Raw genomic sequence first — 20051 nt, 5'->3', positions numbered from 1 at the left:
GTAAACGTACTTCTGAAGATAACTTCAGTAACAGTATAAATGGGGGCAATAATCATAATAATGAATCCCAGCACACGCCGCTCCCTAAGAAACAGAAAGCTGCAACACCTGGTTGTACTTTCAAAGAATTCCTTGCTTGTAAACCCACTGAATTTGCAGGCAATGAAGGGGCAACTGCATCACTGCGTTGGTTAGAGAAAACCGAAGCAGTAATTGCAATAAGTAAGTGTGCCAAAGATGATCAGGTCATGTACGCATCAAATCTGTTTAAAGAAGGAGCACTCGAATGGTGGAACACTGTGTTACAAGCTAAAGGAAGAAATAGGGCTTATGCTATGACTTGAGAAGAATTTAAGAATCTTGAAGAAAGAAAATTCTGTCCTGAGTATGAAAAGGAACAAATGGCAAATAAGGTCCTAACTCATCGGATGATAGGTGTAGATTGTCATGGTTATACTTCGACATTCTTCGAATATGCGAGAGTGGTACCTAACCTGGCTTCACCAGAACCGGTACTCATTTCTCGTTATATTTGGGGATTAATTAGCGAAATTCGTAATATCGTAAAAGCTGCGAGACCTCGCACTATTGACGTTGCTGTAGAATTAGCTAACACCCTAACTGATGAATTGATACGCACAAGAGATGAAGACAGGAAGAAGGAACTAGCTCAGAAAATTACCCAAGGATTTAGGGTGGGTAATTGTAGCTTCAAGAAAAGAGGAGCAGGGCAATCTTCAACTTTGCCATTCTGCAAAATTTGCAAAAAGAAACATTTTGGAAAATGTAACAAACTTTGCAATTTTTGCAAAACGATAGGACATCGTGAAGAAAACTGCAGAAAGAAATCCATAATTTGTTACAATTGTGGAGAAGCCGGACATTTCAAAACAGAATGTCCTAAGTTAGTCAAACCAGTGGACAACAAAACCAAGGCAACCGAAGGAGCTACTAAGAAGAATGCCAGAGCATTCCAGCTAACCACTCAAGAAGCAGAGCTCATCCCAGATGTGATAGCCGGTACGTTTTTAGTTCACGACGTTTATGCAAAAGTATTATTTGACTCTGGTGCAAACCAAAGTTTTATAAAAACTTCATTCTGCCAAGCTCTTAAGTTACCCTTAACTACCATTAGGCAGATTTTTATAGTCGAAACCGCAGATTGGAATTCAGTAAAAATCAATCAGGTTTTGCAGAAAGTAGGAATAGAACTTGCAGGTCATAAATTTGTTGCAAACCTATTATCCATGAAATTAGCTGAATTTGATGTTGTGTTAGGAATGGATTGGTTAATAGCCAACCATGCTCAAATCATTTGTGATAAAAACTCTATAGAAATTCAATCACCTACTGGAGAAGTAATCATGATTACAGGAGATAAACCTCGAAAGCCACTAAAGTTCATATCAGTAATGAAAGTTGCTAATTATGAACGAAAACAAGGAATAGTATATATGATTTCAGTAATCATTAGTACTAAAGGTAAGGAACTTAAGGAAATTCCTGTAGTCTCAGAATACCCAGATATATTCTCGGAAGATTTACCTGGGTTACCACCAGATAGGGAGGTAGAATTTAGGATTCATCTAATTCCAGGAACTACACCGATAGCCAAGGCACCCTATCGATTGGCTCCTACCGAAATGCTAGAATTGAAGAAGCAATTAGATGAATTACTAAGCAAAGGATTTATACAACCTAGTTCATCCCCTTGGGGTGCACCAGTGTTGTTTGTGAAAAAGAAAGATGGATCAATGAGAATGTGTATCGATTATAGAGAGCTAAATAAGGTTACAATTAAGAATCGATACCCATTACCTAGAATTGATGATCTTTTCGATCAATTACAAGGCGCTAGGTACTTTTCTAAGAAAGACTTGCACTCCGGATATCATCAATTAAAGGTTCAAGAAGAAGACATACCTAAAACTGCTTTTAGAACTAGGTATGGACACTATGAGTTTACAGTCATGCCCTTTGGGTTAACTAATGCACCTGCAGCATTCATGGACATGATGAACAGAATCTGTAAACCATATTTGGATAAATTTGTAATTGTTTTCATAGACGATATACTTATTTATTCAAAAAGTCAGGACGAACATTGTCAGCACTTGCATGCACTCTTGATGTGTGTGTAGTGTAATATATTTTTAGAATATAATTAAGCCCTTTTTACACCTTTAGCCAAGTTTTAAATTTATAAAACACGATATTTACTAACACTAAACACACATATGGGCAAGTGCACCCATCGTGGACGTAGTATAGTGTTGGTAAGATACCGAGGTCGTCCAAGGACACAAGAGCTTTTAGTACCGGTTTATCCTCAACGTCTAATCAAATCAAAAAGTTAGAAAAATGTTTTTAAACTAAGAATATAAAAACTAACTAAATGCTGAAAAATAAAAATAAAATAAAAACAGATAGACAAGATGAATCACTTGGATCCGACTCGTGTATTAGTATAACCTTTGATTATTTTCTCACTTTTGCACTTGTTTAAGAGATTATCTTAGTTATTGTAGTAGGCCCCTCTTTTGAAGGCGACGTTACCCTCAACCCAGTAGTTTGAGTCAGCAAGGATACAATCCTAAAGGGTTGGATTATTGGAAGATAATGAATTAAGTTATTAATGCAAATTGTGGTAGGCCCCGCTTTTGGCGGTGACGTTACCCTCGGCTAAGTAGTCTGAGTCAGCAGGGATACAGTCCTAAATAGCCGGGTTATAGTATTAATAGTAGTTAACTTATGAGGGGGTCAAAGAGTTTGGATCCCCGCAGTCCAATACCTATGGGCATTGAAGGAGATCCTACTAAATTTGACACAGGTCCCTTGCAGGACCTCTAAACGCTGAACAAGGGCAAGACCCTTACCAAACCGTTCCCTTAACCCCCGACCAGGTAGCCAACATACCTCCATATAGACCGTGGAGATATGAATGGTGAAAATCTTTTATTTTATATAGACAGTAAAATAATGCCAAGACACCACGGACAAACGATAAGGAAAGATCACCTTCAACATAAGCAACTAGTTATTAAAGTCATTAATACAAAACCAAATAAAAAGTGCAAAAGATTAAAAATAAAAAGTATTATACAAACCACTTGTCTTCACCAAGTGATGTAAGAGACTTAGGCAAACATGGCCTTGATTGTCAAGAACTCTTACGATCAATCTTGGATCCCGAGACGACTCACACACTCTATGATGGACAATGGATGATGGTGGTGGATGATGGTGTTATGGTGGTGGTGGGTGGTGGATGAAGTGTGAGAGAGGTGGTGTGCCAAGGGATGAGTTGGAATGAAACCAAGCACTCCTATTTATAGGCTGAATAGAAGGCTGGGCACGGCCCCGTGTCCGCTGGACACGCCCCCGTGCCCGTCTGACACTCTCTCTTTTCATTAATTGTAATTCGCAATTACAATTAATGCACCTGCTGTACTTTCGCCACGCCCCCGTGCTCACTGGACACGGCCCCGTGGTGGGCAATAGAAGCTTCTACAGGTTTGTCTTTTCTGCTGCTTCTTGGGCACGGCCCCGTGCTGGCTGAGCACGGGGCGTGTTCAGGCTTCTGTTTTCTCTTCTTCGCTTGGGAGGATGCCGTTGAGGGTTCGGGCAGTCTACTTTTATTCCTTTTCTTGTATTTATGTTAGAATTAGCTGTCTTTTTGCTTCTTTTGTGAATTTGAGCTCATTTCATCCTGAAAATACAAAAGGAAGACAAAAACACTCTTTTTCCAACATTAGTACTTAAAAAGGGTTAGTTTTATGCCTTATTTGATGTAATTTATATGTTGTATTTTACACACATCAAATACCCCCACACTTGAACTTTTGCTTGTCCTCAAGCAAAACTCTTTAAATGTGGCTTACACTCCCAAATGGAATGGGTAGAAGAGAAGGTTTTTGGCTTGTCATAGAGTGTCGGGAATCCAAGATCTTTTTGGGTTTTATTTTTATTTATTTACAATCCTATTCGTTATGATTTATTTAGAACGTTTCATAGGATAAATTACTTATTTGGGCATAACATGCCTTTTTAAAATTTCATTTATATACAAGTTCACATACCTCACGGGAGAAATCACTCAACATTCGGCCGAAGGTGTATTTTTAGTGAATCACTCGAGAGCGGCATGGAACTTACGCCTTCCATAGGCTTGCCAAGCAATCAATCCTCCTCCTTTTTAACTTTATACCTTTGTAAATATCAAGAGGACTTTTTGGGTGAAGTGTTAGGCTTGGGCTAAAGGTGGGTGGTTGGGTTAGTGGTTAGTAAAAGGGCGAAAAGCTTGAAAAGCGTCGGTTTTCGTAACACATTTTGTTTTTAGTGACTTTTTATTTTGAAGTATTTCTCCAAACAAGCTTTTGTTTGCATAGCTTTGTTTGTTTTTAACTTCACCATCATTTTTTTTTTAGTCACATAAAAGAACGAGCTTGCGAAAAAACCGAGCTTGTTACTAAAATAAAGGGTGAAAAAAATATAAAAAGGGTTTTTTTTATGGGTAAAAAGGGTTTAGGGTAAAGAAATGAAAGGTTTAGGCTCAAAGGGGTTAACTAGGGGGATTTTGGGTAGGTGGTAAAAAAAATTGAAAAATAATGGTGTAGAAAGAAAAATGGTTAGTCCTAATGCCTCTATCATTTACTTACTTGGGTTTAAGTTGGTAAGGACCGGGAATGAATCGTCGTGGCAAGTTCTAGAGTTGTAAGAACCAAGCGGCTATTCACACAAGAAAAGAAAAATGAGCATTTAGTCTAAAGATGTAAATTTGTATGCTCAATAAAGGCTCAAAACTCACTTTTGTGGGAATGGGTTTTTAATGTGATCAAGTATATATAATCAAATTTTAACTAGACTTGATATGTCGTTTCATAATTTTCTTATGTTGGTTCTTGTTATCATGACGCTCTCGGTTGTAAATTTTATAAAAATATAACCTTATTAATCTTGGGATTCCTAACTTAAACTTCAGACAAGTAAAAAGAAAAAAATGAATTTTTTTTTTGAAAAAAAATTGGGGTGTTTAGCGGTTCCAATAGAGTTTTGTGTAAGGCTTGTTGTTAGGACTTGCAAAATTTCAAAGTGTTAGCTTCCCCCCCCCCCCACACTTAAATTACACATTGTCCTCAATGTGTCCCAAAAATAAATTTTTAGGTTGATTGGATGTGTAATGTGGTGTTAAAAGCAAAGATTTATGTTACTGGCAGTCTGGACACGGCCCCGTGGGGACCGGACACGGCCCCGTGTTCAGGTGCCAGTAACAGAAATTAAAGAAATGAGACAGAAGCCTGGACACGGGGGCGTGTCTGGTGAACACGGCCCGTGTCCAGTTACCTGAACTGGGCGTTTTTTCTGCAGGTGGTTCAGCACGGGGCCGTGTTGGTTGAGCACGGCCCGTGTTGAGCCTTCTGTAATGGAGATTTGTGTCGGGTTGCTTCGTTCTTTGTGCATGGGGCCATTTTTCTCGTTCCCTTTTTCATCCATTACCACCACGAGTGTGTTTTATTCCTGCAAATTAAAACTAAAAGATTAAACTAAACTAAGGATAGTTCCGCGGAATGCCTCCGTGGTGCGCCACGTTTATAAGGGTCCTTGGCTAGACCCAATGTGAGGTTATATATTTTCTGAGTAGGATGCGTGGCGTCCCATGTTACACCGTCGGAGAGCAGCATCCAAGCTCGAATCAATAACCTTCATGTAGTTGACCGGGTCGTCGTCCTCTATTCTCTTCCCAACTCCGAATTTTACTTCATCATCCCCATACCTCAAGGTGAGTGTTCCGTCATTCATATCTACCACCGCTTGTGCGGTGGCAAGAAATGGTCTCCCTAGTATGAGGGGGACCTCGGTGTCTTCCTCCATATCGAGTATGACAAAGTCGGCTGGATAGACGAATCTGCTTACCTTTACCAAGACATTTTCAATGACACCTTGTGGGAATTTGACGGATCGATCAGCGAGTTGTATGCTCATTTTTGTAGGACTCGTGGTTCCCAGGCCGAGTCTTTTAAACATTGATGAGGGCATGAGGTTAATGCTAGCCCCAAGGTCGGCTAGGGCATTACGAACGGGGGACTCCCCTATTGAGCAAGGAATCGTGAAGCTTCCGGGATCGATTTTCTTTTGGGGAAGTTTATTGAGTACGAGGGCAGAGCATTCTTCGCCTAAATTGACTAATTGCAAATTTTCAATTTTCTTTTTATGAGTGAGGAAGTCCCTCATGAACCTAGAGTATTTGGGCATTTGGGTTAGGACCTCAATAAAAGGAATATTGACATGCAATTGCTTTAATAGACTTTCGAACTTCGCGAATTGCTCATTGGTCTTCTGACGAATTAACCTACCGGGGTACGGAACTCGAGGAGCTTTGGTAGGCTCTGGTGATGGAGGGGAGTTCTTTTCCTGCAGAGGTGTCGGTACCATTTCTTCTGTTTGCGGCGGCGCTTCTGCAGGCCCTACGGTGCGGTTTCGTAGCGTGATGAGATGAACTTGCGCTTTTGGGTTTGTTTCGGTATTGCTAGGTAATGCGCCTTGCGGTCTCTCGGCAAAATTTTGAGCTATTTGATTCAATTGTTTTTCTATGTTTTGAATACTAGCTTGTTGATTTCTAAAATTTGATTCTAATTGTAGAAATCTTTCCGAGTTTTTCTTTTCAGTGTCGGAGATGAGGCGAGATACAGTATCTTCAAGCCTTTCTCGTCCACTTTGAGTGAAATTTTATGACTCATTTCTTGGTTGTTGAAAGTTTGTTCGTTGGGTTTGTTGGTTACTACTATTGCCGGGTTCTCTCCAACCAAGGTTTGGGTGGTTTCGCCATCCTTGGTTGTAAGTTCCCGTTGGAGGACCCGACGGCCTAGGTCTATTATCAATGTAGTTTACCAATTCTTGTTGATCGTCCGTTTCTTTCATAAAACTCCAATTTTCATGTGACCCACCACACCCTTCACAAGCCATAACCGAGACTGTTTTTGTCATTTCCATTTTTTTTATTTTTGAAGAAAGGGCCTCGATTTGGGCTTGTAAAGAAGTGCTTTCATCGACCTTATGGGCGCCCGGGGCAGTAGATTTATTGCCTCGGGGGGTGTGCCATTGAAAATTGGTTTGAGCAATTTCCTCAATTTGGTTATATATTTCATGTGGGCGTCGATTACCTAAAAGTCCTCCGGAGCTAGAATCAAGTGTCTGCCTTGTATGTGGCAACAATCCATTATAGAAAGTGGATACTTGTTGCCATATCGCAAGGCCGTGATGTGGACACTTGCGTAATAACTCCTTGAACTTTTCCCAAGTTTCATATAGGGATTCCCCGTCCTCTTGTGAATATGTATTAATTTCAGTCATTAATTTAGCCGTTTTAGCGGGAGGGAAATACTTATATAGAAATTTTTGGGCTAGTTCATCCCAGGTGTTTACCGATCCAGCTGGGAGGGCGTTGAGCCAAGCTTTCGCTCGGTCTTTTAATGAGAAAGGAAACATTCGGAGGCGGATGACGTCATTTGATGCTCCATTGATCCGAATGGTATCACATATTTCTAAGAAATTAGTAATATGTAGATGGGGATCCTCGTCCGCAAGCCCATGGAAAGTTGCGGAGTTTTGGAGCATTTGTATCAAGTGCGGTCGAAGTTCGAAGTTATTTGCTTCGACATTCGGTGCATTGATAGCAGCGCCTAGGTTACCTACGGTGGGTCGTAGGTAATCCATGAGGGTACGTTGGTCCGCCATTGGAGGTAGATCAGCCGAAACTTTCTCTTGGTTTTTAGCTTTTAGTCTTTTTCTGAGAAAGCGTTCGGGTTCTTCTAGAGGTTCTTTTATATCCCTATTAGAACTGGAGCTCATACACTATGTAAGATTGGCGTCTGGTTCCAAGTCCTGCAATAAAAACTGAAAAGAATGCTGGTCAGAAAGTTCACCACGGCCCCGTGTTCAGCGAACACGGCCCGTGGTCGGAGTTACAGTGATTGTTTTCCAGATCCCAGTTACTAGAAGTTGGACACGGCCCCGTGTTGCACCGACACGGCCCCGTGGTTAGCCTTCTGTAACTTGGAAAACTAAAAACTGCCAGTAACGATGCTGGGCACGGCCCGTGTCCGACCAGGCACGGCCCGTGCTGAGCTCTGCAGAAGCTGAAAAACTAAGAAAATCCTAAAAAAATAAAAAGAAAAATAAAAGTATGATTAGGCCGTTGATTCCTAACTTTCTTAAAATCCTTGTGTCCCCGGCAGCGGCGCCAAAAACTTGATGCGTGTGTAGTGTAATATATTTTTAGAATATAATTAAGCCCTTTTTACACCTTTAGCTAAGTTTTAAATTTATAAAACACGATATTTACTAACACTAAACACACATATGGGCAAGTGCACCCATCGTGGACGTAGTATAGTGTTGGTAAGATACCGAGGTCGTCCAAGGACACAAGAGCTTTTAGTACCGGTTTATCCTCAACGTCTAATCAAATCAAAAAGTTAGAAAAATGTTTTTAAACTAAGAATATAAAAACTAACTAAATGCTGAAAAATAAAAATAAAATAAAAACAGATAGACAAGATGAATCACTTGGATCCGACTCGTGTATTAGTATAACCTTTGATTATTTTCTCACTTTTGCACTTGTTTAAGAGATTATCTTAGTTATTGTAGTAGGCCCCTCTTTTGAAGGCGACGTTACCCTCAACCCAGTAGTTTGAGTCAGCAAGGATACAATCCTAAAGGGTTGGATTATTGGAAGATAATGAATTAAGTTATTAATGCAAATTGTGGTAGGCCCCGCTTTTGGCGGTGACGTTACCCTCGGCTAAGTAGTCTGAGTCAGCAGGGATACAGTCCTAAATAGCCGGGTTATAGTATTAATAGTAGTTAACTTATGAGGGGGTCAAAGAGTTTGGATCCCCGCCATCCAATACCTATGGGCATTGAAGGAGATCCTACTAAATTTGACCCAGGTCCCTTGCAGGACCTCTAAACGCTGAACAAGGGCAAGACCCTTACCAAACCGTTCCCTTAACCCCCGACCAGGTAGCCAACATACCTCCATATAGACCGTGGAGATATGAATGGTGAAAATCTTTTATTTTATATAGACAGTAAAATAATGCCAAGACACCACGGACAAACGATAAGGAAAGATCACCTTCAACATAAGCAACTAGTTATTAAAGTCATTAATACAAAACCAAATAAAAAGTGCAAAAGATTAAAAATAAAAAGTATTATACTAAACACTTGTCTTCACCAAGTGATGTAAGAGACTTAGGCAAACATGGCCTTGATTGTCAAGAACTCTTACGATCAATCTTGGATCCCGAGACGACTCACACACTCTATGATGGACAATGGATGATGGTGGTGGATGATGGTGTTATGGTGGTGGTGGGTGGTGGATGAAGTGTGAGAGAGGTGGGGTGCCAAGGGATGAGTTGGAATGAAACCAAGCACTCCTATTTATAGGCTGAACAGAAGGCTGGGCACGGCCCCGTGTCCGCTGGACACGCCCCCGTGCCCGTCTGACACTCTCTCTCCTCATTAATTGTAATTCGCAATTACAATTAATGCGCCTGCTGTACTTTCGCCACGCCCCCGTACTCACTGGACACGGCCCCGTGGTGGGCAATAGAAGCTTCTACAGGTTTGTCTTTTCTGCTGCTTCTTGGGCACGGCCCCGTGCTGGCTGAGCACGGGGCGTGTTCAGGCTTCTGTTTTCTCTTCTTCGCTTGGGAGGATGCCGTTGAGGGTTCGGGCAGTCTACTTTTATTCCTTTTCTTGTATTTATGTTAGAATTAGTTGTCTTTTTTGCTTCTTTTGTGAATTTGAGCTCATTTCATCCTGAAAATACAAAAGGAAGACAAAAACACTCTTTTTCCAACATTAGTACTTAAAAAGGGTTAGTTTTATGCCTTATTTGATGTAATTTATATGTTGTATTTTTCACACATCAACTCTTAACTTTGTTAAGAAAAGAAAAATTGTATGCCAAATTTTCGAAGTGTGAATTTTGGCTACAAGAAGTGCAATTCTTAGGACACATGGTGAATCATGAAGGTATTCACGTAGATCCTGCTAAGATAGAAGCAATTACCAATTGGAAGGTTCCACAAACCGCAATGGAAATTAGAAGTTTTATAGGTTTAGCCGGATATTATAGACGGTTATTAAGGATTTTTCCAAGATAGCTGTACCATTAACTAAGCTAACTTGTAAAGCCATTAAGTTTGAATGGGGACCTAAACAAGAAGAAGCCTTTAGAATCTTGAAACAGAAATTAACCAATGCTCCAATCTTAGCCTTACCAGAAGGAACAGAAGACCTTGAAGTATATTGTGATGCTTCAAAATTAGGATTCGGATGTGTGTTAATGCAACGCAAGAAGGTAATTGCGTATGCTTCCAGACAATTGAAGAAGCACGAGGAAAACTATACGACTCATGATTTAGAATTAGGAGCTATAGTTTTTGCCCTTAAGATATGGAGACATTATCTGTATGGAAGTAAGTTTACTGTTTATACAGATCATAAAAGTTTAAAGTATATATTTGGGCAAAAAGAGTTAAATATGAGACAAAGAAGATGGATGGAAATCCTAAGTGATTACGACTGTGATATTCAATATCACTAAGGAAAGGCAAACGTAGTCGCGGATGCCTTAAGTCGTAAGGATCATGAGAAGCAAAGGCGAGTCCGTGCTCTTAGAATAAATCTACAAATAGATTTAATGGAACAATTGAAGGAAATTCAGGAAACGGCAATCAAGGACGATGCCGAAGGAATGAAAGGTTACCTAAAAGAATTGGAACAAGGAAATCATGGAATTTGGAAATTCCACAAAAGAAGAATTTGGGTACCTAAACAGGGAAATTTAAGATCAAAGATTTTAGAGGAAGCTCATAAATCTAGGTATACCGTACATCCAGGAAACAATAAGATGTACCAAGATTTAAGAAAGCATTTCTGGTGGATAAGAATGAAAAAGGATATAGCTGAATACGTATCTAAGTGTCTAACTTGTTCACAAGTTAAAGCCGAACACCAGAAACCTTCAGGACTACTACAACAGTTAGAAATGCCTGTATGGAAATGGGAACTCATAACAATGGACTTTGTTACTAAGTTACCCAAAACCAGAAAAGGTAATGATGCGATTTGGGTAATTGTGGACCGATTAACCAAATCTGCTCATTTTCTACCAATAAAGGAAACCTTTAGCATGGAAAGGTTAGCCAAGTTGTACGTAGATGAAATAGTATCCTTACATGGAGTCCCACTCTCCATTGTATCGGATAGAGATAGTCGTTTCACTTCCCGTTTCTGGACAAGCTTCCAAGAAGCAATGGGAACCCGACTCAATCTAAGCACTGCATATCATCCACAAATAGACGGACAAAGTGAAAGGACGATTCAAACTGTAGAAGACATGCTCTGAGCATGTGTAATTGACTTTGGTGATAATTGGGATAACCATTTACCATTAATTGAATTCTCCTATAACAATAGTTATAACTCAAGCATCGAAGCCGCTCCATTCGAAGCACTGTATGGACGCAAGTGCAGAACTCCCGTATGTTGGGCAGAAATAGGAGAAAGTCAATTATCAAGTCCAGAAATCGTGCAAGAAACCACAGACAAGATAACTCAAATCAAGGAAAGATTAAAGACAGCCAGAGATCGTCAGAAAAGCTATGCAGATAATCGCCGCAAGCCACTAGAATTCCAGATAGGAGACAAAGTACTATTGAAAGATTCTCCTTGGAAAGGAGTAGTACGATTCGGTAAGAAAGGAAAACTGAGTCCAAGATATGTTGGACCATTCCCAGTGATTCAACGAATAGGACCAGTAGCTTATCGCTTACAACTACCAGAAGAATTAGCTGGAGTACATGATGTATTTCATGTATCCAATCTCAAGAAATGTCTATCAGACGAATCCCTGGTAGTACCTCTTCAAGATGTGGAGGTAAATGAAAAGCTAAAATTCATAGAGAAACCTTTACAAATAGAAGACCGGAAGGTCAAGTTTCTCAAACACAAGCGACTAGTGCTAGTCAAAGTCAAATGGGAATCCAAGAGAGGACCAGAATATACTTGGGAGCTAGAGTCAGAAATGAAGCGGAAATACCCTCATCTATTTCAGTGAATCTCGAGGACGAGATTTTTCTTAAGGTGAGGAGGATGTAATAACTCTCATTAAAATCCATAATTAGAAAGATAATTAGTCAATAAGAAAACACTAATTGAGACACCCAAGTAATTCTACACTAACCCTAAAATTTTCAGAACAACCGGAATTAGGATCAGGGCCCCTAAAACTCAGGGGGGTTAAACCCTAGTTGATAATTATCAACAATTTTCATTGTCACAGTAGAAATTGAGAAAATTGTAAAGTCAGCAAGCCTAGTCTCGAGCCTAGGCAGCCTATAATTAGACTGCTTAGCTTACGGACCGTAAGGGATCAGGAATACGGTCCGTAAGGGAGTCCCAAAAATCACTATAAATAGCAGACATTGGCACTTGCTTTCTGTGTTGAAAACGACGTAAGAACTCTCTGTAGACGTCGACCTATAGCAAGAACAGTCCCATACCACACACTAATATCGAAACGCTACCGCAAAACAGGGTAATAACTCGATCGCTATTATGATTCATTTTCCGACTGATCAATATATCCAATGGATGTTTAAGTGCCGCCCACATAGGGTTATACTTTGTTGTTCGTCGTTAAATCGATGAATGTTTAAGTATCGCACTTTGTCGTTCGTTGTGAGAATTTGATCTCGTGAGTTATCGTAACTGCTGTATTGATCACTAACCCGGTTTTGTGTGCATTATTATTTAAATTAGGTTCACAAGGATAAAACCATATTCTGTCCGTGTTAAATCTGCAATGTGAGTCATTCTCTTTTTATCAAATGTTTTACAATACTCCAAATTATTTTCAGAATTATAATTACAGTGATTAAGTTTATGTAATCACCAAATTACAGCCGGTATGTGGGGTATTGTGCACATTACTACTGTTTTAATCACATTAGGTGGGCGAACCTAAAATTAAGTGATATACGTCATTCATTGGGGCAGCCAATGGTGATATGACCACAGTCACAGATCCGGTCGAGTGACAAATACTGTGGGTAGTTGGTAGATATCAGAAACATATGTAAAAACTCTTAATACTGTAAATTATAATAAATGAGTCATTTTAGTAAACTGAATGATTCACTCAGTATTTCCCCGCTGACAAAACCTTTTTCAAACATGTTTCAGGTGATCTATTGTAATTCAGGAAAAGTGCTGGGGAGCATTTCAAGCTTAAGATAGTGGCTCATTATAAAATAAAGAATTATGTTTTGTAAAAATAAAAGATTTCTCAGTAAAACCTTATTATTGTAAATTATCGGGGTTTTATCCCGAATTGTGAAATAAAATAATCGGGAAAAGTTTTTAGCTTTAAAACGATCCTGATGATAAAAATTCCGCTGCTAAAATCACATAAATAAATATCATGGGATTTCTGTCCCGCGGCTCCTGAAACGGGTCAAACCGGGTCGGGGGCCGTGACATAATACATTGATATTACAAACAATGGTTGAAATATAATTATCTTTATGCTTCCGCTGTGCATTCATATATTGTGTGGTTTGACTATATTGTTGCTAACTACGTCACGGTAATCCCCCACCGGTCCCACCGGTGAGACACGTGGAAATCGGGGTGTGACATTCTTTAATTGCATCAACAAGCTTAAGTTGAAGGAGAATATTGCGTGACCGAAATTATACCCTTGCCATGGTGCATATCACGATCTCAACTTGTTTGACAGCATCCACTAGACTTTGATGATCAGAAAACAAACCCTCAACTATCACCGTGTTCCTTAAGTAAAAATACAGTGTCATGTCAGTTTGTTTAACATAAAACTGAAATTATTGCGGGAAGTGTTGGTGAAGGGCAGCTTTTATTTTGGGATCTGGTGGATGCATCCGATGGTTTCAAGTTTTCGTGCTCACTCTTTAGTGGTAACAAGCGTTAGATATCACCCAAAAGATAACTATGGTTCTTGGAAGTTGTTGATCTTGGAAACTGTTGTTTTGAGGGTAGTTGGAGAAACCCTAACTTGGGTTTGCTTTCCTGGTGAGATCATTCCTTGATTTATTTTATGAATTTTAAGTCTTGCATTTTGGATTCTGTTGCCGGGGTAGTTGGACCGGTTTTGTGAATTTGGGATACAGGAAGGGTACATCCTGTTGCATTCTTGTTTATATTTGTTTGATTCCTGTTCTGATTGCTTCTTATTATTGTGTTAGATATACTTTGTGTTATATGTTGATGTTGTTTATCTTTGTTGTTTTTAGTATGTGTCTAGGTCTAATAGGCTTCCTCGATAAGGCTTGCAAAGGCACCTTTGAGTGATGAACCTCTGATCTGGTCCCTGGCGAGGTTTCGCCATTGTTGCTTACTGTTTTTATTGTTGATCCGATCGTTTAGGTCTGTGAAGTTTTTTGTGAAAAGTATAAAATTTTTTGATTGATGAAATCGTTTGAGTTTACAAATTTGACTATTGATGATTACTTATGTTTCCGTGTTGATTTACATTGATTTGATTGCATCTTTATGATTCTATATTATTTGTTATTGGCACATGGTTATTATGTTTCCAAATGATATGTTCATACATGTTGGGTCATGATTAATATGTTCTTTGATTCTAAGAATGCGGTTCTTGTAGATGCTTCTTAGTTGGTTATTGTTGTTCGATACTCGTGTTTACAAGTCTTGTCTTAGTACAAAAAGTCTTGTGACTTTATATGTTATCAGATGTGTATGTGATGATTCTCGAACAATCATGTATTCCTTCGGTTATTCGAATTGTCGTGTGATTGTGTTTCTTGTAAAGGTTATGCTATCTTAAAGATGTGGTCTTCGATAGTGTTTGCCTTTATCTCACTGGTCTAGGACTCTTCGTGGTTTGAGTCCGACTGTAGTGAGGTTTGTGTAGGATCATTATGTTGGTGATCTTATTTGTCTCTTTGAGACTTCATCGCCGATCGTAGTGTTGTTAGTTCACTGATCTAGGTGATGCTTTTTTTTTCACACTGGTCTAGGGTCGTTTGTAGATTCTTCGTGTTGTTGAGTCTAGCCCCTTTAGATCGTAGTGTTAGTTTCTATCTGTTCTTAGTATTGTCTAAAGTCTTCTTATTTGGTTAGTCGAACCGTTTGGTTCATGTGTCTAGACCAGTAATGTTGTGAAGATTATTCTCGAATATGTGTTACAGTCCTGTTTATTTCTCTGGTTGGTGGGATTTTTTTAGTTGAAAACATTCTTTGTTTTTATTCAACCGAGTGTGTTTAGCTGTAATTTGTTATCAGGTTTGTTTTATTTGAATCGTGTGATTCAAAAGGTTCAGACTTGGTTCTGGTTTTAAAAAAGGTCATGTGACTTTTCATGTTGTTGAATCGTGTGATTTAAAAGGTTCAGACTTGGTTCTGGTTTTAAAAAAAAGGTCGTGTGATTTTTCATGTTGTTGAATCATGTGATTCAAGTTTTCAGACGTTGTTCTGTAGTTGCACTGGTTTAGAGCTATCGTTAGTTTCTTGTATTGATCGAATCTAAGCTCTTATGATCATAGTGTCGATTTGTATCAGAATTTTTTATCTGATTTTATCTGCATGAATTGTTGTCCGTGGTAGAGTCACGTGGATCTCGTTTTATCGGACTTTTTTTGCTGATTGTAGAACTGTGTGTGTCGTGAATTTGACCGTATCTTGATGGGTTTTTTGTTTATCAGATCGTATCATGATGGTTTGTTTGACCTGTATCATGATGGTTTGTTTAGCTCGTATCATGATGGTGTATTTGATCCGTATGTTCTGTTTCCTAAAATGTTGTCAAGATTATTCTTGATCGTTATGACAGCCTTGTATATTTTCTCTCGTGTGAGATGGTTTTGTTTTTTGTTGCAAATTCATGTGGTTTGTATATCAAAAAAGGTTTTTGGCTGTGTGTTTGTTTTCTGATGTAGAATTTTGTAATTCTTGTTTCGTCAGATTTACTTTGAATTATGTGATTCAGTATTTTGTGATTCATGGGTTTGTGAAGTCATAACAGTTTTGGATTTACTGAAATGAATCTTGAAGTCGTTATAATGCTTTGACATGAATCTAATATTTTCCTCTTCAGGAAAATACTTTCCGTACTTGAGACTAATTAGTTTTGAGTTTTTTTAGATTTTTTTACTCTTCATTGCATCACATATGTTTGTGATATATGTGTTGGTGTTTTCAGATATTTTCACTTTGTCTCTCTCTCTTGTTTGTTATCACAGTTGGATCTAGAGTTTGTTACGTTGCGGTAATCTCCTGTTAGATCATAGTGTTGTGAGTTAGAATAGATCGTCTAATTGATGATCTAACTAGGGCGAGTGAGAGTGTTCGTATCGTGAGTTGTTATCTGTTGTAGTCTTGGGTTTGTTATAATGAGGTTTCTTGAATTGTGTTTGGTATGTTGAAAGTGTGTTTTATTTTATTTGCTATTTTTTTGCATAATACACTTCATTAAAGTTGGGTTGTTTCGAAGATGGGCTAAATGCTTGTTGCTACTAGACTGAAGCGCGGATATTGGTTCGCTTGCCAGGACACGGCCCGACACATCTATCAAGTGGTCATGGTTCAAGTTTGTTTATAGGGTTTCTATCCGGATTTATATAAAAGATGTTGGTTTTAAGTCAGAGAACCAACAGGCTGTTAAGTCGAAGAATCAACAAGCTGACATTTAAAACATAAAAGGTTTGTTTGATGTTTGGTAATACAACTGAGGGGGGTGTTGAAAGTATGCACTTTTATTCTCCAGTTATATTACAAACTATTTATTTTATGTTGTTTTAATATAATTTCTTTTATTTTGTATGTTACTAGGCCTGCTGTTGATGGACCGCTCAAGAGTTATTTTGGGCTTATAAGACTAAATGGACTGTCAAGCAGCAGATTGGACTGAGTGGGCCGGGCCCTCCGGAGTAAAGACTTGAAGCAGTGTGGAGCTCCGAATCGATCGAGTCTTGGACCAGCTATAAAAGGGTTTTTGATATCAAAGCTCATTATCGGTCAAGATACTTGAGTCCAGATATTTTCTTTTCATCTGTGTCACTCTAATTATTATCTCTCTGTAATCTTCTTACTCACTTAGGGTTTCTTAGATCTAGTTGATTCTTGTGATCTCGTGTTGAGATCTGCTATTCGTTTCTTAGATCAGAAAGTGCAGAACATCGTGTGAGTCGAGAGATTTTAGTTATGTGTATTTTCTTCACTTCTGTTCATCTTTCGATTCTTACTCATTACAGTTTGAAATAAAAGTTTCTTGGTATAGATCTATGTATTTTGACAGCCACCTAGGATTATGAACCTTGCTTTATTGTATAGGAAGATATAGATATGAAACAAACAAAGCTTATTTTCTTATAGTAAAAAGTGTTTTAAAGTTGAACGGTTGAACCCAAGACTATTCCCTTTAGAACCTGGTCAAGTCGTATACCATTAAATGGTTGCAAAGCTGCATTTTTTTTGAACGGCGGCTGCAAAGTTTTAAAATAATAATGCATTAATACTATTTCAAGTCTCACTCTCAATATTTTGAAGCAAGAGATCACTTATAATCTATCATTCTTGTTTGCAAATCATTGCATTAAGGTTATCACTTTAAATCCTTGACTAAGCCATAAGTTATTAGTCAGAGCCGGCACTGGGAATTCGTGTACCCTGTTCGAGCTTGAAAAAATGTGCTCTTAGGCCTTAACAAAATTGGATATTTGGCTCACTAAAGTTCTAAAGCTAATGCCAAAGGAGTTAATAATATTAGTGATCCTGTCTACAAGGTAAATAGAGAAAAGTTAGTGATGTCCACGGTCTATCACCCTTTTATCAATCTTTCTTTAAATGTTATTTTCATTGTTTTAGCCCATTTATATTTTATGTTCCGTCATGTAAATCACATAATTATATCAAAGTACCAAGTATTTTTCAAGAAATAAACGCGACGTTTGTAATAAAAAAAGGGAAGTGTGACAACATTAGTCTCCCATACTTGAGCTGGATTGCTAAAGAAAGTTAGAAATTTGATAAGAGCATCATTAACGGGGTCCACCAAAACTCTTGGAAGACCTTTGTCGACATGAAAAAGAGAGAGGCATGCCCATACCTACATACCATCCTTGGAAATGAAGGTGATCGACTTGAGAGGAAAGGCAAGAGAAGAGTGGGCCCGGTCCGTGAGGGTTATTGGGTCATTGGTGTTTTTGTTAGACCACCCGTAGTGGGGCGTGATTTTTAAAAAAAAATTGCAAAAAAACGCCCGGAAACGCCCACACCCCCATTACGGCCTGTGACACCCCAGGAAAACCAGTGAACGATACAACTTACCTAGCTTCCTCAGTGAGTGCGTACCAAATTTCGGGACGAAATTTCTTTCAAGTTGGGGATAATGTGACAACTCGAGTTTGGCTTAACCTTTTGCTTCTTTGTTAAGTGTGTTTTATACATTTGGGTGCACTATATTTGAATGTATGATAATAATTTCATTTGTGAATTTAATTATGTGTTTGTGAAATTAATAAACAACAAAACCCCCCATAGCCGAAAACACCCATTTGAAAACCCCTCCCCTGCGAAATCATTCTTGGTGAAAACACCTTTGTGTTTTCGTCCAACATATGCCCAACGAAAACAAAATGGGCTTTGGCCCAGTATTGATCTATTATATGTGTTAATATTTACCCTTACGCAAGAACGATATTCGGCAAGCAAACCCTAACCACCTCTCGCATCCTCCCTCTACCCTTGAACCTGACGGCAACCTTGCATTCCCCGAATCTCTCCGGATCGATCCAATCATTTATCCGTTCATCGCGGTTAGTGTTAATCCTTATGAGATTAGTTGATCACAAATTACTTTTGATTTATTTGTGGATAGTATGATGTAACTGCTATGTGTTGTGCTTGTGAACGGAATGATGATTTTGCTTAATGTTCGATTGAATTATGTGAAACAACGATATGTTAACATGTAATACATATTAGGGATAATGATTATAAGAATAAATCTGAGGATTTTTAGGCCACTGATCTGATCATGCTAGTTAATGTTTGAGAATTTTGTTAATTGAGTATTGAATGTTTATGTATTGCTCTTTCGTAAATACATCGATGATATGATTTCTAGTATTGGTTGTAACTGTTGTTGAGGATGATGATGTTGCCAGGCGAAAACACACAACTGGACGAAAACACTATAGTGTTTTCGTCATACTTCTAACCAACGAAAATCAAAGGGAGTTCGGCCCATATAGTGTTTTCGCCAACCAACTGGTTTTCGACCCAAGTATGTCTTCGCCAGCAATGGATTTCGGCCCAAGCTTGGTGTTTTCGGGCCCAAGTGTTTCCATCACCCTTATCCAAACGAAATCCCTTATTCAACGAAAACACATTAGTGTTTTCGGCAACAAGTGTTTTCGGCCCACAGTTGGTGTTCGGCCCAAAGGTGATTTCGGCCCATTAGTGTTTTTTTCGCCCAAGAGTGATTTCGGCCTAGTGATTTGTAACTTTGTATCTAGCATGTTAAATTGTTACAACCCTGTTATATGTAGTAATTTAGTTAAACGGGTTAACTCTGCTATGCATGTTTAGAATGTAAACTCAGTTAAGACTATTAACTCTGGTTGGTTTAAGTACCCAGTTAAACTTGTTTACCATGCTACGTCTTTAACTCGGTTAAGAGTGTTATTAGATAATATGCTAGGATAAACTGTGAAAGGCTGCTATGTGAAACACGAATTGTGTACATGTAATTAATTGTGATAGATGCATGATGTTAACTGCCTGACACACTCTGTGGTATTGATTGTACATGAAATCTTGAAAACATAAACTGATGATATACACGTGCGTACTATAGGTCGTGATTGATTAATTGTGAGCGTGTAACCCTTTCTAGCATACCGAGCAAACCAAGGTGAGTTCACACAGCCAAGGCATGGGTTCCCGGGTGGGAATGGGGTTGATGGATT

At 38.8% G+C, this 20051-nt stretch overlaps 1 non-coding gene across 1 annotated transcript; it reads left to right on the top strand.

Moving 5' to 3' along the window:
• The first annotated feature begins 7249 nt into the window (after window positions 1–7249).
• Window positions 7250–7356, top strand: LOC118489980. Its single transcript, XR_004887991.1, has one exon. It is a non-coding gene; the product is annotated as a small nucleolar RNA R71 (small nucleolar RNA).
• The last annotated feature ends 12695 nt before the right edge of the window (window positions 7357–20051 follow it).

Source organism: Helianthus annuus, chromosome 2, assembly GCF_002127325.2.
Source record: "Helianthus annuus cultivar XRQ/B chromosome 2, HanXRQr2.0-SUNRISE, whole genome shotgun sequence".
Classification (NCBI taxonomy): Eukaryota; Viridiplantae; Streptophyta; class Magnoliopsida; order Asterales; family Asteraceae; genus Helianthus; species Helianthus annuus.
The sequence above is the reverse complement of the archived record's forward strand: the minus strand, read 5'-3'. Positions and strand labels throughout refer to the sequence as shown.